General features: G+C 52.5%; 1 long non-coding RNA gene across 1 annotated transcript; it reads left to right on the top strand.

Annotated features, from left to right (window-relative positions):
- The first annotated feature begins 15,245 nt into the window (after positions 1–15,245).
- On the top strand, positions 15,246–22,370 carry LOC123584157. Its single transcript, XR_006705204.1, has 3 exons — positions 15,246–15,534; positions 16,563–18,414; positions 21,310–22,370. It is a non-coding gene; the product is annotated as an uncharacterized LOC123584157 (long non-coding RNA).
- Positions 22,371–27,087: the final 4,717 nt, after the last annotated feature.

The raw sequence follows: 27,087 nt of genomic DNA, 5'->3' as shown, positions 1-27,087 counted from the left end.
CCTCGACTGGCAGCCACACATTCCTTATGGCCACTGCCCCGCACGACCATCTCTCCCAGCTGACCGTGAACACAGGGTGTTTTCCAACCACCGGAGGTGAGGAGACACACATCAAGAAACATTCGCTTCCCGAACCAGTAAACCAAATAAATTCGGTAATGTGCCTCCTTTTTTATCAATAAGAAACTGAGTGGTGATAAAACCGATAGCCTTCCCTGAACATCAAAGCAACTAGATTGGCCGGTATTTGGGCGTCGCTCAATGGCTCTGTACTGAGGCCCGAAGTTTTTCCATGTTTTGTAAATCAAAACACAGCCTAGGAAACCTGGCAGGCAGCCCTCAGCAGGTATCATATGTGCATTCTGCCCGGCGTGACCTCCGTCGTACCCGTCGACGAGGTGGGGTACTGGGGCCACGCGTCCAGGGCCGTGGACACACGTAGCCCGGCTCACCTAGCAGTTACAAGTTCCTCTCTGACTCACAAGGATCTTCCGGACCAGGTAGGGGGTAAACATTTTCTCGGCAGAGAGAAAAACCCAAAGGGGGTGCGGAGACCCAGGCGGGAAGAAGAGAGGCCAAGACCGAGGTCGCGTATGGTTTGCGTCAGACCACCGCAGGCTTCTGCACCTCGGTAAAACTCAACACGAGCACCAGGTGATGTACAGAAGTGTGGAGTCATCATATTACACGCCAGAAACTAACAGAACACCGCACGTTGACTGTACTTGAATGTAAAAGATGAAAACGTGGCCGTGGACGCAATACGCATGGTTATATTTAAAACCGTACGAATCGTCCACCTGCCCGAGTCAAAACCACACAACGGGCTCCTTTCTCCCGAACGAACTGTACCCAGTGACCACAGGGTCGTGAGAGACAAAAGTGGCTGCAGATCCCCTGACTTTGACTGAAACGGTGCCTTGTGCATCACAGAAACTCAACAAGTGCCTTTTTTTACCCCGTAGATTCTATTTACAGGTTTCTATTTACAGATACGGCCCTCCATTAATGGGAAGTTTATCTCTGCGATGTCATTAAATAATCAGAGCGAGGCTACAGAGGCCGAGATCTGGCCACCGAGCCCCGAGCCGGTCGTCAAGGGCACTGGCTCCGGGCCTGGCTGGTAAGTTTGCTAATCTGTTGTCAAAGCTGCGTGACCCGGGCAGAATCTCCTCGACCGCCCTGGGCCTTGGCTCTCCCGCTGGTAAAGTGAGCCTTGGACTACATGATCCCCGTTTAAGCCCCAATACGCGACGATTTCAATCCTGAATGATCATGTCCAGGGAAGGGAGCGTCCCCGCACATGGACACAGTCACCAGCTGCCTGGCTCCAAATAGGATCCAGGAAACAGGAACCAGAGCACAAGCCGGCCTCGCCAAGAGGATTCCATTCCGAAAGCACTTAATGGCTTAGAGATTACCAACGATGCGGCCCAGCCATGTGCTTGGAAGAAGAGTGGTCGTAATAAAATAAAAATGGATGGAAGGCACTCGTGCGCACATTCAGCTGGCAGGGCCGGCCTGTCCTGGCGGAGAGGGAACCAGCCAAGTGCCCCTGGGCTCCAGGAGAGGGTGGGGCGGCTGGAGGCTGGGACAGGAGAAACTGTCCGGGGTCACAGGGCTGTGCAATGACTTTGAGCCCAAATTTAAGTATCTTGATGTCAAGGCCATCGCTACTCAGCCTCCAGGGAGGGGTGGTTTCCAGGTCAAGGTCAAGGTGAAGGCCATGAGCCTGTTCTGCACTCGACTCTGGCCAAACCTCCAGGGGTAGTTACTGGGTCACGTCTGCTGAGACCCTAGGCTTGAGGCGTAACAAAAGCAGGCTCTGGGGGCAAACTCTTCTTAAATCCGTGAAAGTCAGAAAGGGTCACTAGAATCCCGTGTCACTTCCCTGGCATTTCTACTCCCAGCGGGGTGGTCTGTTCCTGCTTCCTGAGGGCAGGCTGTGCTCGGGCGGGGGCCCCTGTGAGGAGACTGGGCTTCCGCACCGGGCGAGGCACGGAGACATCTCCCCCAGGAAGCTGACGCTGTGATTACTCCAAATCTACCGGCCCACGCAAACCTTAAGACTGTGCCCTTAACAGCTGTCCCCAGTTCCCCCCGCGACAGCAGAGAGCATGGCTTTTTCCACCTGCATAACGAGGTGGGATGAAGGAAACTTTCTTCTCGGGGTTAAACGGAGGTCAAGGCAACACTCACCCATCATCCTCAGACAGCTAAGCTTTTGGATGTGCCTGGCTTAGGATGAGTCCCGCTCTCCAGCACATTCTCAGGAACTGGGTCCTCACATGGTCTGCGGCTCTTCGAGTCTGTTTGCCGTGGGGAAGCTGCCATCGCACAGCGGCCTCTTCTCCCGAGGGGCTCAAGCGCCAGCCTCCAGCAAGTCCCTCTGGGGCCACCGCCATCATGCCAAGACACCCATTAGGCCACAGGCAAACTGAGTAAAAGGAGAGATGATGACACCGAATAAACGGCCGTACACGTGGTCCCGGACTGCCACTCCAAGCATGCATACTAGAGACGGTCACCGATGAGCCCTGTGACATCAGATCACGCAAATATGCAGCCTCCCACTAGATCGCAGGCGGTGAAAAGATAGTAGTCAAACAAAGCAGTCACTAAGATCTACCTCACCCCCAAGCGTCCGTGGTTCTGTTACAACGTGGGGACCACACAACCCATGACCCACACGGGGACCCCCTCAGCAGTGGGAGAAGGGACTAATAATCAACACGCTGCGACAACGGGCGTGTATCTGCCATCACCCTGTGAGGGGTCATTTTCATGTCAACTTGACCTCGCCCAGGGAGGCCCGGGGCGCTGGCGATTTCCGGGGCATCTATGGGGGTGTCCCCAGAAGAGATCAGCACGTGAGCGGAGAAGCCCTCTGAGATACAAGCGGGCAACATCCGATCCGCTGAGGCCCGAAAGGAGCCCCAATCCCCTCCCTCTGCGGGGCTGGGACAGCCGTCTCCTCCCGGCCTCGGACCTCGCTTCCCTGGTGCCCAGGCCGTCGGGCTTGGATGGAGTTCTACGGCGCCGCTCCCGGCGCCCAGCTCGCAGGCGGCACACGGAGGGACTTGCCGGCCTCCCTCATCACGGGAGCCGGTGCCCGTAATAAATCTTACTTCCATCGACCCAGCGACCGACCTGTCCATCTACCCGTAGCGGACCGGTTCTTTTCCTCGCGGACGCTAACACACAGCCTCGTTATAACCAACATGAGATCAGCATCCAAGAACGGGACAGCGCCGGCCACCACACACTTTGATCAACGGTCACCACCACAGGAGGCACGCTGCATAAAAGGGAAACACAGGCAGGCTCTCTCTGGGCGAAGGACAATTAAAATGTTTCTCCAAAAGACCAACGTTTGTGCAGGGTCCACGTCGTTCTGCCTACTTTGCCCGTGAGCTCTGTACTTAGTTATTTTCTAACTACGCGGTGCTTACACAGAGTCATGTCGCTGAACCTGGGCTTTCGATTGTCATCCTTCCTTAAGTATTTTTTATTATTATTATTTTTTATTTTTGAGAGAGACAGAAAGTACAAGTGGGGGGGGGTGGGGAGGGCAGAGAGAGAGAGGGAGAGAAATCTCAAGCAGGCTCCACACTCGGCGCAGAGCCCAACGCGGGGCTTGATACCACGGCCCTGGGATCGTGACCCGAGCAGAGACCAAGAGAAGGACGCTGAACCGGCTGAGCCTCCCAGGCGCCGCCTTCATCCTTCTTTAAAAGTATTTCTTCCATCAGAACAGACTTTCTTACTTGCAGAAGATTCTGTGGGGAAAACGTACACGCACCACACCGATGGCAGAATATCTTAAGTTAACGGAAAGTTGATGTGCACAAAATTCTCATTACCACCAATTAGGCATAAAACCACAAGTCCCAATTCCAGGGGCCCAAGAACACTCACTTATTCATACATTAAAAGATGATCTGGGGCGCCTGGGTGGCGCAGTCGGTTAAGCATCCGACTTCAGCCAGGTCACGATCTCGCGGTCCGTGAGTTCGAGCCCCGCGTCGGGCTCTGGGCTGATGGCTCAGAGCCTGGAGCCTGTTTCCGATTCTGTGTCTCCCTCTCTCTCTGCCCCTCCCCCGTTCATGCTCTGTCTCTCTCTGTCCCAAAAAAAATAAATACGCGTTGAAAAAAAAAAAAAAAAAAAAAAAAAGATGATCTTTCTGAGTTAAATTTGGGAGTGATGTTAGGAAACTGAGCAAATTATTTTCAGATACGTACATAGATACGTTATTACTGTCTCACCCCGGGAGAGGTAGAAACTAGTCTCATTCTCTTGTTATAGTTCAGCGGTGTCCCTGCACATACAATAGATACCCAATAAGTACTTCTTGATTTGGTTGTTTTAAAAAAATAATGAAATAAACTGAGCTAAGACATGTGGTCAAGTCAGGGATGGAACCTGCTTTTAAACTATGAAATGGGGGCGCCTGGGTGGCGCAGTCGGTTAAGCGTCCGACTTCAGCCAGGTCACGATCTCGCGGTCCGTGAGTTCGAGCCCCGTGTCGGGCTCTGGGCTGATGGCTCGGAGCCTGGAGCCTGTTTCCGATTCGGTGTCTCCCTCTCTCTCTGCCCCTCCCCCGTTCATGCTCTGTCTCTCTCTGTCCCAAAAATAAATAAACGTTGAAAAAAAAATTAAATAAAAAAAAATAAAACTATGAAATGTAAAACTATAATTATCAACTACTAACTGTTTTGATATACCAAGGAGATGATATAAAGTATCAACAATGAACAAGATATGACTCAAATTATTATAGTGTTTTTCTCATTTTTTAAATATTTGAGAGAGAGAGCACGCACGAAGAGGGGAGGGGCAGAGAGAGAAGGAGACAGAGAATCCGAAGCAGGCTCCAGGCTCTGAGCTGTCAGCACAGAACCCGACGTGGGGCCCGAACCCACGCACTGTGAGCTCATGACCTAAGCCGAAGTCAGATGCTCAACCAACTGAGCCACCCAGACGACCCATTATAGTTTTTGAATTCAGTTTTACATTTTATTTATTTATTTCTTTTAACGTTTTATTTATTTTTTTGAGACAGTGAGAGACAGAGCATGAACGGGGGAGGGGCAGAGAGAGAGGGAGACACAGAATCGGAAGCAGGCTCCAGGCTCTGAGCCATCAGCCCAGAGCCTGACGCGGGGCTCGAACCCACGGACCGTGAGATCATGACCTGAGCTGAAGTCGGCCGCTTAACCGACTGAGCCACCCAGGCGCCCCTTTATTTTTAATTCTCTGTAGATTATCAGGTACTATTTCTTCAATCTAAACATTCTCAAACGTTTTGGTCAAATACTCCGGAGCCCTACGCACCCTTCAAAATGACTGATAACCCAAACAGCGTTTCTTTATGTAGGTTGTATCTACCTACGTTGACCACACTAGAAATTTAAACGGAGAAATTTTTTATAAAATTCGTGTGCTTTTTCATTTTAAAGTAACAAAAACGAACCCATTATATATTAACACCAACAACATATTTATGAACAATCACGATATTTTTGAAGACAAGAAAACAGCTAGAGCGGCACGTTTTCGTATTTTTGCCAATCTCTTTGATGTCAGGCTTAGGGAAAGACAACTGGGTGTGTGTTTGTGCATCCGGTGTGTTGGGACCCAAGTGCGGGCTGAGATGTGTGGAGGAAACCCAGTCAGGAGCAGGGTCAGCCCCATCAGACGGCTGTAGACGGTCTTCCTCATCGTGCTCTGCCACACGGCAACTTCCGGAGGATGAGCCGCGACGTGGGATCTGAAACCACACCAGCCCCTTCGACAGCTCCCACACATGGGTGGATCTTCACCCACGCAGAACCTGGTAACGTCACACATTGGCCATTTGGAAAATAATAGTTCACTGAATTATGCAATCCACCCAAATGCCATCACCCGGAAGCAAAAATTCACATTGTTAAAACAATCACTGACCTTATCAGCATTATGCAAGTGATTCGGACCCCTCGGCTCCCTAAGAGGTATCAGAGATCTCCCGGAGACTCCTGGCCACACCTGGAGAAGTGCCATGCCAGCCTTTTTTAAAGTTCTGCACCTTCCAGGCTTGGGAAATCTCGCCAAAGGGAGAATTCAACTTACATCCACTAGATGGAGCTCCAAACCCTCAAAACCATCTTTGTCCTTCTAAGGGGGAAAAAATGTACCCATATCAATAACTTTGAGAAGAAATCCAAAAGCACTTTATGAGAGAGAGGGAAAACATTAAACAAATTTAACTAATTTTATTTCTGGGGCACCTGGGTGGCTCAGGTGGTTGAGCATCTGACTTGATTTCAGCTCAGGTCATGACCTCACGGTTCATGAGCTCAAGTCCCACATTGGGCTCTGTGCTGACAGCTCAAAACCTGCCTGGGATTCTCTCTCCCTCTCTCTCTGCCCCTCCCCTGCTTGCACATGCATGCTCTCTCTTTCTCAAATAAATAAACTTTTAAAATTCTATTGCCAACAATCTTTTGCAATTTTGGGAAAAATTATATTAATCCTAACTTGGCTCCAACTAGTCATAGTAATAGTATCTAACCAAAAACATATCAGTGTAAAGAACTCCAAGTTGATTAATGGCAGATTAGTTGTTTATAACAACTCTTACACTGAAAATAAACTTTGGAATATCTGAAGTGTGTGTGTGTGTGTGTGTGTGTGTGTGTGTGTTTGTATATGCTGTGATGGTTAACTTTAATGTGTCAACTTGGCCATCCCATGGTAACTAGATGCTTGGTCAAACACCAGTCTAGATGTTGCCATGAAGATATCTCTTAGACAGGATTAATAGTTAAATCAGTAGGCTTGGAGTAAAGCAGATAACCCTGAATGGTACTGGGTGGGCCTCATCCTATCAGTTGAAGGCACCGATAGGAAAAAGACTCACATCCTCAGAAGAGGGAATTCTGCCCATGGATCACCTTCAGACTCAAACTGCAACTTCTCCCTGGGTCTCCAGCCTGCTGCCCAACTACAGGTCTTGGACTTGCCGAAACCCCATAATTGTGGGATCCAATTCCTTACGATGAATCTCTCTCTAGGTCTGGTTTTTACATTTGATTTTATGTGTTATCTTCTGTTGGTTCTGTTTCTCTGGAGAACCCTCATTTTCTCTCTCTTTCTCTCTCTCTCTCTCTCTCTCTCTCTCTCTCACACACACACACACACACACACTCACACACACTCACACACTCACACACACAGAAGAACTGACCAAGAATTTCACAAGGAATACCAGCCTAAACAGGAAAGAATAATAAAGTCCTACACGATGAGTATGGAAACAATTTTTCCTTGATGGCTTCTGTTAATCTCACACACACACACACACACACACACACACACACACAAAACCCTTTCATTTGACAGCCTCACTTAGGAAGGCAGAAATAAAACTCCCGTGGCTGAGAGGAGGTGAGGAATCTGGCGGGCGACCCCCTCCCAACCAGGAGATCCAGAGGGGCACAGGTCAGGGTGAACACGGGGCGATGCACAAAACCACAGCCTCGGGTCAACCCCCCAGTACCATCACGAGAACCTTGTGCCTTGAGCTTGGTTGAAGGGAGTCCCAGATTAATGGTTCCCACCCCTGCCCACCCCCGCCCATCCCCGGCAGCCTGGTGGAACTAAATGTAAACAAAAAGGAAAAGGCACCTCATTGGCAGGAACAAATGGTTCCTACAATCTTTCAAACACAGTAACTAGCACATTGTCAAAGAGAAGGAAAGATCCGTGACAACTACCCCATGCATCAGAGACAACAGACAGCGAAAACAGATTCTGAGACTTCTGCCGTGGCCGGCATCAGGCAGACACAATATGCTATAAACCGGAGAACCATACGCTCTTAACAGATGTGCTTACGGCATTCGCCATCAGGGAAATGCACATCAGACCACAATGAAACACTGCATGCCCGCTACATGGCTATGACGTTCAAGGCTGATGGTAACCAGCATCGCAGAGGACCCGAGAAAACAGAACTCACACACACCGCTGGTCGGGAGTTTAAACGGTGCCCCCACTCTGGAAAACCGTCGATGCCGCTCCCAGGTACGCACTCCAGAGAAATGGAACCAGGGGCCCACACAAAACCCGTGCATGAGCGCTCACAGCAGCATGGCTCGTCAGATCCACAAAGTGGAGACAGCTCGACCGTCCAACAGATGATCAACAGGTAAAATAAGACGTCACGTACCGGGCGTGAAGACCCCCTACTGGGTGATTCCATTTAACGAAGGGTCCAGAAGAGGCCAATTCTTGGAAGCTGAGAGAACTTAGTGGCTGAAAGACTGAGGAAAAAAAGGAAGTGACCATTGGCGGGGACAGGGCTGATTTGGGGATGAGGAAGACATTCTAAAGCTGCCCATGTGATGGGTGCACAGCCCTATGAATGTGCTACACACCAGGGGATCGTACACTTTAAACGGGTGAAGTGTGTGGTATGTGATAGATACAGATATAGATATAGAAAACCTTGGATTACGAGTGCTCCGCAAGACGAGCAACCATTTCTAATACATTTTAACTTGATAGAGGAGTGATGTCTTGCAATTCGAGTCGTATGTGACACCAAATGTCACATGACCACAACTGAGCCAATGGTTTTTGAAATTTGCTTGGATGTACGAGTGCTTTAGGTTAAAAGCATGTTTCTGGAACAAATTATGCTCACAAACCAAGGTTTTACTGTGTGTGTGTGTGTGTGTGTGTGTGTGTGTGTGTGTAGCCATGGGGCTAAAATATATGCTAAACCACTGAAATAAAAGGCAATCCTGAAGGTATCTAAGATAACAGGAAACCATAAAAAGGCACACCTCAGATTTTAAAATAACCAACTAGAGCTCTCAGAAACAAAAATTAAATAGCCAAAGTCAACAACACAATGGGTAAACCTAACTGCAGATTCGTCACATTTCACGAACCGGAATATGAATCAGAATAAGTTATCCAGAGACAAAACTGCTAAGAATATACAGAATAATGTGAGAGCTATACAAGGTAGAAAGTAAGACATTCTAAAATCTGCTTTATTAGAGATTGACACAGAGCCAAAATGTGAAGAGACGATAACATCTTTCCAGAACTGATGCAAAATACCAATCCACAGATTCCAGAAAACTCACAAATGCCAAGCAGAAGAAAGACAAAGAAATCCACACCTAAACTGACTGCGAGAGAGACAGAGAGGGAGGGCGAGCCGACAAAGAACCAAACACAAGCAGAAAGGGGCCGGGGTTACCCGCAGTTTGAGGACAGTGGACCCTCCACAGCAGCCACCGAGAACAGCGACGCCGGAGCGGTGTCCTCTGTGGCCACGGGGAAGCGGCTGCCCCCCGGAACCGTGTCTGACAACCAGAGAGCAGATCCCCCGAGAACAACAGCAGTGCGGGCGACGTTCCAGACAAACAGCCACTGAGAGACCTTCCGAGCAGCAGAAAACGCTAAGGGTGTAACGCAGATGGAAGGAAAACGGCTCCGGGTGGGAAACGTACGGGACAGAGCTACAGGGCAAAGAAAGCGGTGAACCACCCCAATCCTATAGAAATGCTCGCCCATGAAACTCACGGAAAAAAAATTGCTTTAATTGGGTTGAGTTTTATAAGACCTCGATGACATCCTAACGGGACACGCATCGTGGCCCACATCACCGGCATTAGCCTCATCTCGGGGAAAGAGGGCACGCGTGTTTTTGTACACGGCCCAAGTCAAACGGCTTTCACATTTTTAAAAGGTTGTAGAAACAAAACCAAACACAATAAAGAAAAATACGGACAAAGACCAGTAGGTCCTCCGAACCCGAAATATCTACTGTCTGGCCCTTTAGGGAAAACGTTTGCTGACCGTTGGTCTGGAGTATTTCGATTACAGGGTGGTGTTCTTTGGATTTGCTTTCTTTTCTTTTCTGTCCTAGATGCAAAAATATTTTCAGTGAAAAGAGCAGCTTGTTTTTCTCGGGCAAAGAAAATGTGGTCATAATGGGAGAATGTGGCAGGAGGTGACTTAACAAATTAAACCCCAGGAGCCAAGGATGGGGTGTCACTTGAAATGTGATGTCCTTAACTTTGCTAACAAAATCACCCAGGAGCTCCTGGCCACATGTGACAAGCAGCTTCCCCGTCGTGGGTCTGTCTGCCACGTGGATGGCCACACTTACCTAACAAAAGTGAGTTTCTCCTCAAAACAAAATTTAAACCCCATGAAGTTTGAATGACTGGACAGAATTGCTGGCATGTATGAATTTATATTTGAACATTTCAAATGGAATTATTTAGAGATATACTTCTTTTTTTTAAAGATGGATGAAGTCCTTTTAACATATGATACTAGAACAGCTGGGTATCTACATGGCAAAATATATACCTGGCACACGCCACACGTGAAATTTAGTACGGGGCGCCTTGGGGGCTCAGTCGGTTGAGCGTTCGACTCTTGATTTTGACTCAGGTCATGATCCCAGGTTGTAGGATCGAGCCCCGTGTCAGGTTCCGAGCTGACAGCATGGAGTCTGCTTGGGATTCTCTCTCTCTCTCTCTCTCTCTCTCTCGCGCGCGCGCGCGCGCGTGCTAAAACAAAACAAGTAAAAATTAAAAATCTTAGTATAAATTTATATTATACAAAAATTTAGTATACGCGCACAAAAATTGTGGAAGCAGAGATATAGCCCTAAATGTAACAGTAAAAGCTATAAAGCTCTTGAAGAAAATATAGAATATCTTTGCAACTTGGGAGGAGACAAAGACTTCTTAGGTCACAGAAAGTGACACCACGAAATAATAAAATTGATACGTTTGGACTTCATCAAACGAAAATACTTCTGCTCATGACACAACATCACTGAGAAAATTTAATGGACAAACCTCAAATTGGGAGAAAATATTTCTTAGAATGTATATCTGACAGAGAATACATATCCAGAACACAGAAGAAGTTCTTACAACCCAGTAGTCACATGAACAACCTGCTGTGGTTTGAATGTTTCTATTGTTCCCCGCCCCCCCCCACTGTCCCCCCACCCTGCCAAAGTCATGGGTTGAAATCCTAATGCCCACTGTGTTGGAACTAGGGGCCTCTAGGATGTCTCAAATCATGTGGGTGGAGCCCTCATGAGTGGGATTAGCCTCTTAAAAAAGAGACCCCCCATAGCTCCCGAACTTTCCACCATGTGAGGTTACAGCAAAGAGACAGCCACTTATGAACCAGAATGCAGACCCTCACCGATCAGAACCAGACCAGCTGGTGCCTTGATCTTGGACTTCCCAGTCTCCAGAACGGTGACATTTTTCTGTTCTTTATAAGCTACCCAGTTTATGGTATTTTGTTATAGGAGCCCAAATGCACACAACCCAGTTAAAAATTCAGACAACACTACACAGAGGGAGATAGAGAGACAGACATAGAGATATGTAGATATAATTAGTCATCAAGGAAACGCAAATTAAAACCACAATGATACCACTGTATCCTCATTAAAACTGCTAACATTAAAAAGACTGACAATCCTGGGGCGCCTGGGTGGCTCAGTCCGTTAAGCATCCAACTTCGGCTCAGGTCTTGATCTCACAGTTTGTGAGTTCAAGCCCCGCGTCGGGCTCTGTGCTGATGGCTCTGAGCCTGGAGCGTGCTTTGGATTCTCTCTCTCTCTCTCTCTCTCTCTCTCTCTCTGTCCTCCCCCTGTTGCACTCTGCCTCTCTCTCTCAAAAATAAACATTTAAAAAAAATTTTTGTGAAAGACTGACAAATACCAAGCTTGGCAAGGATATGAGGCAGCCAGAACTCTCGGGCATTGCTGATAGAAATGTAAAACTATACAACCGGGGCGCCTGGGTGACTTGGTTGGTTAAGCGTCGACTTCGGCTCAGGTCATGATCTCACGGTCTGTGAATTCGAGCCCTGCGTCGGGCTCTGTGCTGACAGCTCAGAGCCTGGAGCCTGTTTCAGATTCTGTGTCTCCCTCTCTCTCTGCCCCTCCCCCGTTCATGCTCTGTCTCTCTCTGTCTCAAAAATAAATAAACGTTAAAAAAAATTAAAAAAAAAAACCGTACAACCGCTTTGGAAAAATATTTGGACGTTTCTTACAAAGTTAAACATACACCTTCCCTTTGGTCTAGAAATTCTAGTCTTACAGATTTTAGAGATAAATATTTCGAAAACATTTACAAATATGACATCAGAATGCTACATGCCCTGGGGCGCCTGGGTGGCGCAGTCGGTTAAGCGTCCGACTTCAGCCAGGTCACGATCTCGCGGTCCGTGAGTTCGAGCCCCGCGTCGGGCTCTGGGCTGATGGCTCAGAGCCTGGAGCCTGTTTCCAATTCTGTGTCTCCCTCTCTCTCTGCCCCTCCCCCGTTCATGCTCTGTCTCTCTCTGTCCCAAAAATAAATAAACGTTGAAAAAAAAAAAAAAAGAATGCTACATGCCTATATACACACACCCACTCACACACACTCACACATACATACACGTGTACATACACACACACACAGACACGCACACACATATACACACTGTAAACCAAGTTAGGAACACCACCACTCACGTGATAAATCAGCATTGGCTCCGAGGGCACCTCAGGCTTTGTAAATCAACTGCTCCCACACATTCCCCATCACATATCACTCTTCCTCCGCCCGAGGCAACAATACACACCAGGCACTACTAGGGGAGGAAAAGGATCTAGAATATTCTTTGTTCTCTCCAGAATTCCAACTCGCCACTCATTAGTCTATCGATGTTGTCCCCAACGCCCTCAGATGTACATATGCGTCCATATGTCTGTATGTCCCCGTATTTACAGGAAAAACTAGCTTCCAACGGTCTATAATGTTCCCGTTGCTAGCTGGGTTTTCTGGGGAGAAGCAGCACCTGGTGCAGCCACAAGGCCCAGGGGCCACGTCCCAGCACTAGTCTATTCCTGCAATAAAGGGAAAAGCCAGCTGGTTCACTAGATTTTTCGCAGCAGCAAAATTCTGTGTTGAAATGGTTGATTCATAGCACTGAGCGCCACCCAAAATAGTACCTAAACTTTGTATCTACACTCGTGTAAAGCCAGTGACATTTCCAAAACCTACAGGTCTTTCGGGGCGCCTGGGTGGCTCAGTCAGTTGAACGTCCGACTTTGGCTCAGGTCACGATCTCACGGTTCATGAGTTCGAGCCCCGCGTCAGGCTCTGTGTTGACAGCTCAGAGCCTGGAGCCTGCTTCCGATTCTGTGTCTCCCTCTGTCTCTGCCCCTCCCCTGCTCATGATTTGTCTCTGTCTCCCAAAAATAAACATTAAAAAAAAATTTTTTTAAGTCTGAAAAAAAACCCAAAAGCCCTACAGGTCTTTCTACTACAGGCTGCCCAGGGTCCCAGCCAGAGAAAATGCCTGAAGACTCGGCCGGAGCAGGTCCGTGCACAGATCGGGGAGCTGGCGCCCCGGGGACAAGCCCGGCGCACACAGCTCACAGCACCCACGCCACCCTGGCACAGCGTCCAGGAAAGCCACAGGGACCCGGCCCCTGCCGCGTGAGTCTCCCACCCTGACGACCCCCATGTCCTCTGTCAAGCGTTACCCACATTGCAGAAAAATCTCCTGTAGGAGCCAGGGGTGGGCGTGAAGGGATGAGCCCATGACTGGGGACAGCAAGACAGAGGGCTAAGCTGGGTCTAAGCTGGCCTCGAGACGCCATGCCTTTCCACGCCCACACCTGTTCACCCAGCGGGTCCCGGGTGCACCTGCTCCGTACAGGGTTACTCAAGCGCTGAAGGTCAGGCTATGTTCCAAACACCCTTGGAGAGGCCGCAGGACCCAAGGTGGTTCACAGAAGCGAACAGCCACTGGCTGGTGACCCGTACCGAGGTGTGGACAGAGCAGGGAAGGCGCCCAGGAGCCCAGCCGGGGTTGTGACTTAGGGCAGGTGATCCCGGAGGAGCTCATGAGAAGGTGACTCTGGGGTAAAGACCCCCGGTCCTGGCTTACACCGCACACAGTCCTCTCTTCCTTCATATTAAATGATTCTATGGTTGCTAAAAATAACATTTGATATGTTCTTCCTCTCAGATTGCTGATTTTTTAAATGTTTATTTTTGAGAGGGGGTGAGGAGGGGCAAAGAGGGAGGGAGGGGCAGAGAGAGAGAGAGAGAGAGAGAGAGAGAGAGAAGAGAGAGAATCTCGAGCAGGCTCCACGCCGTCAGCACAGAGCCCGACACGGGGCTCAAACCCATGAACCGTGAGATCATGACCTGAGCCAAAATCAAGAGTTGGACACTTTGACCGACTGAGCCGCCCCGGTGCCCCATCGGATTGCTGATTTTTCACGTTGTGAACATTAGGTGTAATTTTTCTGCCTGCTTATAACTCTAGGCTGACATGTGGGTTTCTCCAAAAGGCTGCTGATCAGAGGAATCCCATATGTCCACTCATTATTGTGATTTCTGGGACACCACGGCAGGCACAAGGAGAGAGACCCACGCGCATTATATTCTTAACACAAATACGTGTCACTATAGGACTTAAGTCATGCATTACCTTTGACAAAAAAATGCACTTGAACTCTTTAGTTAACCAGCATTTATTACATAAAGCTACTTAACATAATATTAAACGTATGTAAAAGGGTTTTGAAAATGCATTACATGCCCTGACTTGTTTCGCAGTAGCTGTAACATGATTTAAAACAGTTTGGTTATTTCCCTGATTCAATGTCCTGAACGTTTTCGGGCGTCCCAGAAGTGTAATTCTCCGTGTTCCCCAGCAGATGGCGGAATTGGAGGCACGCAGGCCCCTCGAGGTGGCCTTTCCAGGGCGAGACAGACCCCAGACTCACACCATCTCAGAGCCAGCAGGGCCCGGACCCAGCATCGCATCGGACCCACGTGTTCTGCGGTGAGAATCCTGACCCAGAAATGCAGCGACAGGTGGCGGCGGGGTCATTTGGACCACGACGGAAGCAGGGGCAAACAAAACCTCTCGCGCCACTTGAAGTTGGGCAAGGTACCCAGGATGAGCACATCTATACGGGGGCTTCACGTGGAATTCAAAAGGGGAAGGATACAAACTATTTTTGAAAGTAGAAAAGCCACCAGATGAAGCCCACGGCCGAGGGGGGAGCAGGTGGGCTCGGGGGCTCTGCCTCCCGGGGTTCACTCAGCCGCCCGGGGCCGCTCTGGTGCATGGACAGCTGTTTGCCCCGTGAGGGCTGGTTTCTGTGTCCAGCGCCACCTGGATGCCCAGACTGAGCGGTACTTGTGGGCAGTCCGAGGGTGCTTCCCGGAGGGGTGAGCACCGCAGAGGAAGAGCAGTGGCCGTGACGGTCCCCAGCGTGGGCAGGTGTCACCCCCTGCACGGGGCCTCCCTGCTCCAGCTGGACACGCGTCCTCCGCCGACGGCACGCCCGCCTCGTGGCCTGCCGGACAAGGACCGCAGGGCTCCCAGCCCCCGTAACGCAGCAGCCAACACGGCACAGCAAATCCCTCTCTGGAAATGTATGCGTTTCCTCTTGGTTCTTTCTCTGGGGAGCCTGACACAGCCTCCAGGTTCGCTAAGCAGAGATGACGAGTAATGCAAGGAGAGCTGGGCCAGGCGGGCGAGCAGACAGGAGGACGGACGGGGATGGCGGGACAGGCGGACGGACGGGGATGGCGGGACAGGCGGACGGATGGGATAGCAGGTTACAGATAACAGATGTGCTTCCACACTCCTGGTAAGAAACACACGCATGTTCCAGGGTGGGACATGTGCGTGTGTGTGTGTGTGTGTGTGTGTGTGTGTGTGTGAGAGAGAGACAGAGACAGAGACAGAGAGAGACAGAGAGACAACTGTCCGCCCTGACTGCAGGGGACAAGCTCTGATATTTTTTTATTCTTCTACTTTGACTTGTACCTGTTAATTCCTTACAATTGTGTTAACAATGAAAGGGTTTTGCAGGAAGCCTCCCCGCTCGTCCATGCTGGGCCCGGGCCGTCCTCACCCCTGCACCCTCCCCTCCTCAGCTCGTCCAGGACGCTGTCAGGCTTGGCATCTGTCGAAATGACATCTACTAATGCTTTTAATATCATCTCTTCCTTCCTCGAATCCAAATCTCTGATGTATTCAACCCAAACAGAGAGGCATTTGTATTGCACCAAATAAATGATTAGTGAGCGGGCAGAGAGAGACAGAGACAGAGACACAGAGAGAAACAGAGAGAGACCGAAACAGAAAGAGACAGAGACAGCCAGCAGAGACAGAGACACAGAGAGTCAGAGACAGAGACCCAGAGACGGAAAGACACAAAGAGACAGAGACACAGAGAGAAACAGAGACAGAGACAGACAGAGACACAGAGACACAAAGAGACAGAAACAGAAAGAGACAAAGACAGAGAGAGAGAGAGAGACGCAGGAGGGGGTAGGGAGGCATCCATCCTTCAGGGCTGGGATCAAAGAACGACTTTCTGTCTCCACTTACCCATTACTCCTACCTTGACCTCTTTTGAAAAGAACAGAGGCAGCAACATCAAAGAAAACTCTGTTAACAAAATGGTACGAAATTAACAAATAAATGTTCTTTTTCTCCACTGCAGTGACCTCCTTAAGCAGCAGAGGCCACTAAGAGTCTTCCCGTTTGTCCCTGGACCCTGTCCCGCCAGAAGGCGGAAACAGTGAGGAGATTCAGGCCAGGGCCCAGAAGAGAAAGGGCCTTTGTCCTCCCCGGAGCCGAATCGCGCTGGCTTTCACACACACACACACACACACAGACACACAGACAACGGACACTTAGCCCTCTGTGTTTCTGGTTCTCAGTATTCACAGACGGTGACCCAGGGCAAGCACGATGGAAGGGGAACAGCATCTTGTGTGCAGAACCCGCCCGGAATTCAGTGCCGTCATTTGTAAAAATCCTTCCAGGAAGAGGAAGTGAGGGCCCCAGCGGCAGAAAGGCCCACGGGGGGAACAGGTGGAAACCGCCAAGGCAAACGTCCGTCCATGTAGCACCCGAGACGCGAGATTCTGTTCAGCCCCGTGCCGGCCGTGTGTGCGTGCCAGGCCGGTCCCCACCAGTGTTCGCAACCCTGCTGTAGGAGGCACCTCAGGACTCTGCTGTCCTGACCGAAGCCACGCAAACCGGCCTCACGATGGATCGGCCCCCGGTGAGGCACCCTCTCGGATTCTCGAGCAGACGGTGTGCCCCCTGCCCCGCGGGCTGTAAGTCAGACTGAGTCGCCTGTTGAATCCCAAAAACCACCCAACATTTTCAAGAGTAAACATTTCCTAAACAGCAACAGCTGTGGGGCAGCATTTAGCTGAAGCAGGACCCGGGTCCTGACCTCGCAGTTCCCAGGATCGCTGCCTGAAGGGGAACAGCATTGTTAGCCTGACAGACTTTACGTGGAGTTAGTCCTGCGTTATTCCAGACGCGGTTGTCTAAACCCGGGGGAACGTGGCAGCCTCTCGGGGCCTGTGCAATACTATTTAAATGGCTCTACGATGCTGATACCGTGGTGGACACGATGTGCATTTTGATAAGTGCAATGGTATCATTACTGCTCAGAGTTTAGAGAGTTTCCGGATTATGCCACCGGAGCAGAAGGAAATGTCTGCGGAATGAACTGCCAAGGTGAGCATCCGGTTTGCAGAGACACCAGAGGACCCAGGCCCGGATCTCGTTGCTCGATGTGCCCGAGAACTGCAGAACTCCGGGCAGATGGGACTACCCAAACCCGGGCACTGGGACCTGGAGCCTGTGAGGCTGTGTCCTGGGGGAGCGCTGGACCCACCCGCGAGAGTCCCGTAAGAAGCCGGGAGCCTCCAGGAGAATTCACCATCCAGCCAGCGCATGACCCCGCTTGGAGCATTTACTGGAAAGGACTCGGAGCCCCGACTGCTGTCTCTGGGATGTGTACGCCCCTCCCACCCACAGGAGCGTCTTGCCCAAGGACCTGAGAGCCGTTCCTTGGAAACGGAATCATCAGGAGGGACCTCCGTGTCCTGGTCCCTGCAGAGAGGGTGGGGTCCCAACTCAGGTCACGGCCAGCAGGCAGGCACGCCCGTCTCCTCGCATTAACACTGTGCAGCCCTCTGCGGGTGGTCACTGTGCCCACTTCCCCGTCCCTCCTCCCTCAGTGCCCCTTGACAACACCATCACCTCCGCACAAATGCCACTCTGTGCCCTGGCTCCTTCTCTACTGTCAGGAGGGGCAACAAAACCTGGTGTCACCACGGTGATGTCCAGCGGTGACGGCCTGACGTGCTTCGGAGGCCAGCAGTTCAGGCACCCGCAGCCGCGCCTTTCCCGTGGCAGGAGACCAGGGGCCCCCGCCGTGTCTTCTGGGCTGCGCTGACACCCACCCCCCTCACGACAGGGCATCAGCCTCTCTGACTGCTCCTTACAGCGCACCTCACATCCTTCGTCGTGTTTGTGCAGCTGACTTGAAGGTAGGTTAGACGGTGTATCAAGAGAACGTGTTTCAGTGTGGACTTAACACAGAATGTGCTCGTGGTTCCTTTTATTAAAAGGAACTCGACAACACATTAGCATTTACACATCCTGAACCACTGTTAACAAATATCAGACACGCCATTTGTGAAACTGCTAAAGGCTCATCCCCAAATAAGAAACCATTAAGAAAAAAATTAATGGATTTAATTTTTCAAGTTAAAGATTAGTTACTACTCCGTAAAAGATCCCCACCCCCCAAAAAAATGCTCACAGGTAGAATGTGACAGAACACATTTAAAACCCCTAAAATAAGCCAAGGGGCAGTGCCTAAAATCTACGAGAGATTGTAACTCAACAAAGAAAAATGTACAGGGGCGCCTGGGTGGCTCAGTCGGTTAAGCGTCTGACTTCGGCTCAGGTCACGATCTCACGGTCCGCCAGTTCGAGCCCCGCGTCGGGCTCTGTGCTGATGGCTCAGAGCCTGGAGCCTGCTTCGGATTCGGTGTCTCCCTCTCTTTCTGCCTCTCCCCCACTCTCTCTGTCTCCCTCTGTTTCTCAAAAATAAATAAACACTAAAGAAAAATGTAGAGAAGGTAAACAGGTCACAGGTCGCAGAGTGGGCAGGGGACAGGGACACAAAGGGCCCTCAATCCCGTAACCGTCAGAGAAATGCAAATTAAAACAAGAGGGAGCCCTCTCCCGCCCGGCGGTCAGACACGGGGAGGCCACACGAAGGCGAGTGCCGGTGAGGATGCGGGTAGACGCTGGGCGCCCAGTGATGGCAGGACGCGAGCGCAGCCGTGCAGAAAGGCCCCTCGCTTGAGCGGTATGTTATCACTGTGCACGTGCCCGCAGAGCTGCTGCCTGGGGTGTGGACCGTTGACGAGCAGTCCTGTATCGCGGGGGCACCCGAGGGGCCCATCCCGGGAGGGCTGCTAGGTGAAGGACAGCACGTGCACAGGCTGGGTGGTGTGCCTGGCTCGGGAGGAGACGACGTGTAGAGAGGCACATCCCGGGAGGTGGAGACCGGGCGTGGACGGCAGCCTCGTGCATCCTCCTGGCACCGCGGCCAGGGCAGACCCTCGGGATCAGACAGCGGGCCCCGCGCCACCCGGTCACCAGCCGGCCTCGACGCGGCCCCTCCTCGCTCACGCAGACCGGTGGCAGAGCCGGGCGATGCCCCGTGCTGGCTGCAGGGCGAGGGGGCCACGCCGTCCCCCACCCCCCACCACCGTGCCTCCCGGGAGGCAAGTCCCTTCACTGCTCCAAGCAGGAGGTGCCGCGGCCTCAGACGTGACAACGGCCACCGCGCACACCACGGAGACGGGCCAGCGGCCAGCGGCGGTGGGACAGGTCGACACCAAGCAACTCAGGCAGCTCTCTTTTTAAACGCGAGAAGACAGACGAGACCCAGTCGGTGTCGGACACGTCTGTGTGTCTGCACACGACAAGGACACGCGTCTGCACGTCAGCGGGCGTTGAGGCCCGTTCACACTCCGAGACCAGCTCATCCCAGGCACAGCAGGACGTGGGACATGTGCCACCAGGACGGCGCATGGGATCCGCCGCTCAGGGCACCCACGCCCCGGGACAGCCACACGCACACACACGCCGAGGGGCAAACGGGGAAAGGAAAGGGCAGCCCAGGCAAACGGAAGCCGGGGGCACGTGGGTCTGACCTGATTTGGTTTGGGGGCAGACCCTCCTACAAAAGGACTGGGAGCCTGTCCGCCGAAATAACGAACTCTCACTGCTCACAGCTTCTTCGGAATTGCCCTGACGATCGCACTCCTGGCTGGAAGTTAAGAAACAAAACAAACGAGCAAAGGACAGGGAAAAAGGAAAAAGGGAGAGCGAGGCAAACCCGGAAACAGACTCTTCACGGAGACCACAGACGGTTCCCAGGGGGAGGGGGGGGTTCAGAGCGCAATTAGCATAAAGAAGAATAAAATAAAATAATTAAAAAATAGAGGTTGCCCTGACACGAATGTTTCTAGAAAGACATAAACGGCCAGTTAAGAGCTGTGTCTCTGATGGCATGGGGTCTGTGAGCTCCGTCGGGGGGGGGGGGGGGGGGGGTGGCTCTGCTCACGCCTGCCGGTAGGGGAAGGGGGACCCGTGAACGCACCTGCTCCTCGGTGGTCTCGGCAGCCGCACAAATGGGGGCTGGGTGCCCCCCCACGGGCCAGGCGCTGGCCGAGGGTCCGGGGACACAGGGGAAGGGCAGCCCACCTCTTCGCAGGGCTCGCTCCGGTGGGGACAGCGGACACACAGGTGCCCGGCTGAATAATCACAGTGAAGACGTGACATGCGGGGCATTAATACAGACCGGGCGTCATCCACGTTAGGAGTGAGAACGCGGTGCGAACGGGTTAGGAACATGAGGCACGCGGACGGTGAAGTCACGCTTACAGGACAGCGCACAGTGGATTACAGTAACACAGACGCCATCGAACTAGACGCTGATGAAAACCACCCGCGAAGGCAAGGCCTTCCCAGCGAAGAGGCAGTGGCCGAGGGGCCCCCAGTGCCAGTGCCGCGGGGAGAACAGCCAGGCAGCCAGAATGCCTGGAAAAGACGAGGGAAAGGCAGGGAGAGGGTGCGGGGGCGGTGGTGTAGCGGGATTCTCACACAGAGAGTCGTGACACAGAGGCTTTTTCATTTCCAGCAGCAACTTTATTCGTGCCGGCCCCGCTCAGTTGGGTTCGTACCCGGAGAACTGAGCCCCGAACGCCACGTGGTGTAGTGTTGTACGCTTTTTCTTTGTCTCCCGTACATGGGAACACACAAACATGCAGTGAGTGGTCTCAGTTTACGAGGTCGTGAGGGATGTAGTCACGTAGGCACACAGCCAGGTTACCCTGAAGCTCTCTCCTTTCCTCTCTCCTTAGGGAGGGGGCCCCACCACAGTGGGGGTGGACCGAGGAGCCCCTGGGCCGGGGCTGGAGTCTCTACTCCACACTGAGGTGTCAGCATGCTCCCGGAGAGTCTGAGGGGACGGGGAGGGACGTCCCTCAGACAGACGCTCGGCGTGACAACAGCCGAGGGTGAGGTTCACCTCAGACCCTCTCCACTGATGTTTAAAATCCATGCAAGCCCAGCCTTTCCACTCAGCACCAGTTAGGGTCTGAAGGGGGCAGGAGATCTGGTGCTGGGAGTCGAGCAGGGGGTTCCGAGCCCCCACAAAGGCAGCCAGAGGCCGAGGCCTGAACATCTAGGCCCAGTGTCCTCTGTGGAGTCGGGCCAGGTGGAGGCTGGGATGGCACCCCCAGAGAGGAGGTGCCTCCAGGCCACCAGAAAGAGGACGGGGGACAGAAGGGCCTCGGACGGGCCAGGGCGGGGAGCAAGAAGGGAATCCTCAGGGACGGGAGGACAAGGGGGTCCTGTGTGGAGCCAGGCCCGGCCCCTGTGTCCTGTCTGCCTCTGGGACCCACGGCTGGCGGGCACTTTGCTCTGTGTTAACGGACCGGCGGCCAGGGCAGCCCAGAGCTTAGGGCCGACCCTCAGAAGATACACCAGTGGTTGCTGAATGACTGACTAGTTGATGAGCCTGCAAAGAGTCCAACAAAAGCCTCACCCGCCCTCACAGCCCAGACAGGACAGCACGACCCTCCCCCCGTGCTCTTGACTCCCACTGCTTCTGACACAAACAAAAACACCTCAACTGCTCTTTAAATTGTAGCCTCGCGGTCTGTGAACAGAGTCTGAAACCCCAGCGGTGTCTGCACACTGAGCCTCTGGCCCGTGGTTCTCGAACAATCCCTGCAGTGGGCCGCTCTGGGGGGCACGACTCCAGGCCACATCCACGTGAGGGGTGAGTCACCCCCGCCGTGCGGGGCAGGAGGCCGGGGGCACAAAGGGCTGGTGAACGTGCCCACGGCCAGAGGACGGTCGGGCAGCCCTCACGCGGTCTGGCCTCCGCCACACTTACTCAGGCTGTGAGTAAGAACCACAGGACGGGGGGCGGGGGGGACACTTCTGGTTCACCTGCCGACCCTGCGCGGTGCTGACCGCAGAGAAGGCTTCATAACTGATGCCCGAGGGCATGAGCCCTCGACTGCAGGCGCGGCAGGCCACTGGCCGCTGGGTCACATCCTGGGAAGGAGAGCACGTCGCCCTGTCTGTCTTCAAGACATCGTCAAGGAGGGCTGTGGGGTGCTGGCGGGGTTCACGCTGTGTCCCCACACCTGGAACAGAACCTGGCCCTTACGAGGCGCTCGCTCTTGTTGAGGGAGGGCACCGATCGGTCGACACTTGGAGAAGGTTTCCGGGCACCGGGAAGGAGAGTCCGACCCCGGGGCCACCTTGGAACCGGTGCACCTGCACGGGGCCCGCATATGAGTGTGGGTTCGCTCACACCTGGATGGCAGTGCGGGCCACCCCAAGTCAGGACCCGAATCCGGGAGGGCTCTGCTATGCCGGTGGGCAGGCTGTCCTGAGCTCTGGAAAGACCTCGCCGTGCCGAGTGTCACCTTGGGGACCATGAGATACCTACCCCACAAACGTCTGTGAGGCGTGGAGGTGATAATGTGTGCAAAGTGCCCGATGTGGCCTCTGCCTGTGGATGATCCATCAGTGAAAACCGTTCACTTAAACAGTAAAGTATCTGATAGCTGGGTGCTCTTAAATGCTTTATAACTGGTGGTGACTTGCTTTGCAGAGATGGTTTGGTATAAAACGTAAGTGGCTGCTACGTGATGTGGGGAGCGAGGTCGCCCCAAGTTCATTTACAAGGTGGCTCGTGCCCCCTTTTGGCGCGGAATGATTGCGTGTGCCTTTACGGCTACCGAAAATATGACAAAAGGTCATGACTTCCGCCCAAGCCGACAGAGAGAAAGGACTGGGGGAGAAGGCAGGGTTACTGCCGACCGACCAGCAAAGAGCACCCATCTGACCATGAATTTCACAGCACGCTGCACAAAGGGAAGTTACACGGCTGACAGCATGTGGGACCCAAAATCTGACAAACTGCCAGGCAGAGTTTAGGTATTCGTGGCAGGACACAAGCATCCACGCTGTCATTTATCACGCAATTGACCAGAAATCTGGCTGGGAAAGTGCTGTCCTGCCCCCGAGACAGCCGTTATAATTAATCCAGTGTTCCCTACCATCACCCCTGCTGCCTGCAGAGCTTCAAACACTGCATCTGTTTTGAGGAATAACCTTTCAAAAATAACTTGCACAAAAAAAAAAAAAAAAAGATCCACACACAACATCTAGATGGATCTCAGAACATCGTGCTGAATGAGGGAAAAGGGACGACAGACAAAAGCAAATGCTATATGTCTCCATTTCCATGAAACTGAAAAACGGGCAAACGGATCTATAGGGACAAGGGCAGGGCAGTGACTGCCCGGAGCCAGGGCGCTGGGGTGTGGGAGCCAAGAGGCACGAGGGAAGCCACGGGTAAGGGACTATTCTGTGTTTTGCCTGTGCTCTAGATCCGTGGACACCTACGTGCATGTATGTATATGTTTTGTCAGAAGTCCTTGAACTGTGTACTGGAAAGGAGTGTATTTTGTTCTGTGTATCTTTATCTTAATAAAGTTGATCTCGGGGCGCCTGGGTGGCTCAGTCGGTTGGGCGACCGACTTGGGCTCGGGTCATGATCTCGCGGTCCGTGAGTTCGAGCCCTGCATCAGGCTCTGTGCTGAGAGCTCAGAGCCTGGAGCCTGTTTCAGATTCTGTGCCTCCGTCTCTCTCTTACCCTCCCCTGTTCATGATTTGTCTCTCTCTGTGTCTAAAATGAATAAACGTTAAAAAAAATTAATTAAAAAAAAATAAAGTTGATCTTGGGGCGCCCGGGTGGCTCAGTCAGTTAAGCATCCGACTTCGGCTCAGGTCGTGACCTCACGGCTCACGGGTTCGAGCCCCACATCAGGACCTGTGCTGACAGCTCAGAACCTAGAGCCTGCTTCAGATTTGTGACTCCTCTCTCTCTCTCTCTCTGCCCCTCCCCTGCTCGCTCGCTGTCTCTCTCAAAAATAAATAAATGTTAAAAAAGAAAAAACTTACACACACTTTATCCTAATTGCCAAAGCTTAGAGGCAACCAAGGTGTCCTTCAGCAGGCGGATAAATCAGTAAACTGAGGTACGTTCAGATAACGGAATAGCGAACGCTAAAAAGAGGTGAGCTATCCAACCATGAAAGCATGCAGGAACCTCAATGCGCATCGCTCAGGGAAAGAAGCCGATCTGGAAAGACTACTTACTGTGTCATTCCAGCTCCAGGACGTCCTGGAAAACGCAAAACTACGGATACAGTGAGAAGATGAGAGGCTGGCTGCCAGGGGTTGAGGGAGGAGGGAGGACGAACAGGTGGAGCACAGGGGGGCTTGGGGCAGTGAGGCTAGGCTGTGTTATTCTATAATGATGGACACGTTTGTCCAGACCCACAGAATGAACACCAGGAGTGACCCCACGTGGACTATGGACTCTGGGCGATGACGACGACGTGTCCGTGCAGGTTCATCAGCGTAACAAATGCACCGTCTGGTGGGGGTGCTGGGGGAGCGGGAGGCTGTGCGTGCTGGGGGTGGGGGATTAGGGACTCCTCGGTTCTGCCAGAGGCGGCACGTATCACACCCGCCGGGAAGGTTCACTGGCGTCCCCAGATGCGGCGCATTCCCTCTGGTTTATCAGCCCAGTGTTACTGGACTTTGACATCGCAGTCTTGGTAGCTGCTTGGGATTCCCTCACTGTAAGTGACTTATAATAAAAAGCTCTTTCTTAGCTCCTTCCTTTACCCACATGTGGTTTGTGGCCAGCACAGGCTCGCACCCCAACGTAACACCGCCGGTGGGGTCTGCCGTGGTCGTGGGTGACGAGGGGCAGGCCAGGGAGACGTGCTAGCAGAGAGGACAGCCGGCCCGGCACAGGCCTGGGCTCCATGGGGACCACCTCACCGTTCAGGCCCCACGTGTGCACACGGCCAGGAGCACCGGAGTTACCTGTGCTGTTTGTTAAAATGCGAATTCCTGGCCCCACCTCAGACATCTTGCCTGGGAATCTCTCATGCTGGGACCCAGGAACTCGTATTTTTAATTAGTTCCCAGAGGGGGGCGCCTGGGTGGCTCCGTCGGTTAAGCGTCTGACTTCGACTCAGGTCATGATCTCAGATTCGTGAGTTCGAGCCCCGTGTCAGGTTCCGTGCTGATAGCTCGGAGCCTACTTGGGATTCTCTCTCTCCCTCTCCCTCTGCCCCTCCCCCGCTTGCCTCTCTCAAAATAAACTTAAAAAAAAAAAAAACAAAATTCCCGGAGCGATTTGCCCAGACCGTGGGGTTTGAGAAGCCCTGCCCTAGTGGGGCCCTGTGGCAAGTATTGCACACGCCTGAGCTCGTAAGCACTCTGGGGGGGGGGGGGGGGGGTTTACAATCCCGAGTGTGCAAACAAGGACACGTGACGGTTCGCGAAGCAGAGGAGTCTGTCCTGCGTGTTCAGCAGGCGGGGGACAGCACTGCAGCTCAAAACGAACTGCAAAGGACCCCCTTTCTGTGTGCTTTTCCCGCCGAGTTGCAACCAGCAGAGAGGACAGCTTCAGGGAGTGAAAGGGCAACCTGCACTGACCCCTCGCCAACCACGGGTGCCCACCCCCCGAAACACTCCCGTGGCGTGCCGCCAGGGGAATTCCTTGGGTCACGGCCGAGGGCATCCAACTGCTGCCCTTTGGTTGCTGGAGCTACCAGACCATTCTAAAGGCAGCGCAGTGCCCAGATCACTGTCGTGTTAGCGCCGAAGGGCAGGGACACCAGCCACTGGCAAAATGGGTCCCCAAGGAAGGTCCTCAACGGGCCTTTGTGGTCTCTAAAGAGTTGAGTGCAATGGACTCTCCTTTGCAAAAACATTTAATTTGTCAGAAGTGGTTAAAAAAAAAAAAAAAACACCACCGTCCCTTCTCACTGAGCGAGAATCTTAGACTAATGCGAACTTTTCCCACATCCTTCATCGGCCCCGACTTAGTTACAAGAGTCATCACCTCAGTCTGAAAAGCCCATGGGTGTTGTGGCATTCCGTCTAATTTAAAAGATGCGAAAGGCCAAGAAAATCATTCCAATCTATTATCGAAATCCCAAAACTCAGGGGGAAAAGTTGCAGCTGTGGAAAAGTTCAGATCTAATTCTATTTTTGCAGGGGGAAAAAAATGCTACGAAGGAAATTACAGACGGCAAGGTCGGGGCGGGGAGCATCTTAGTGCACCCTTGCCTCAGGATGTGCTTTTAGCAACACCGCCCCCTTCCCATGAAGAAATGTTTTTCAAGAGGAAAAGACCTAATTTTTTAAAGAGCCCTTCCACATTAACAATAACACAGGTCCGTGCTCATGGGGAGCACAAACCAGAAAGAAACCTTTGGGTCTATAAACCACATTCCCAGGAGGCTACGGGAGCACGGTGACCCAGCGGTGTGGCTGGCATCCCGACCGTGATGAGCCACCACCCGTGGCCAAGGGGACAGGGGAGGGGGAAGGGAGGTGTCTGCACACATCCTGTAAGTAGTAAGAGACCCCGGTACCTGAACCTTGGAGCTGCAAACTCCTCCTTCATGAGACCCCAGCCCCAAGCCTCACAGGCAGGGCTAGAATCTTCCCAGCCCAGGTGACCGCGTTTCCCACGGGAGGGTGCCTCACCTGCTGCTCTGCTCTGAGGGGGGAAAAGACGGGCAACTCTA

The sequence above is a fragment of the Leopardus geoffroyi genome, chromosome B1 (genome assembly GCF_018350155.1).
Source record: "Leopardus geoffroyi isolate Oge1 chromosome B1, O.geoffroyi_Oge1_pat1.0, whole genome shotgun sequence".
Classification (NCBI taxonomy): domain Eukaryota; kingdom Metazoa; phylum Chordata; class Mammalia; order Carnivora; family Felidae; genus Leopardus; species Leopardus geoffroyi.
This window is presented reverse-complemented; position numbering and strand designations above follow the sequence as displayed.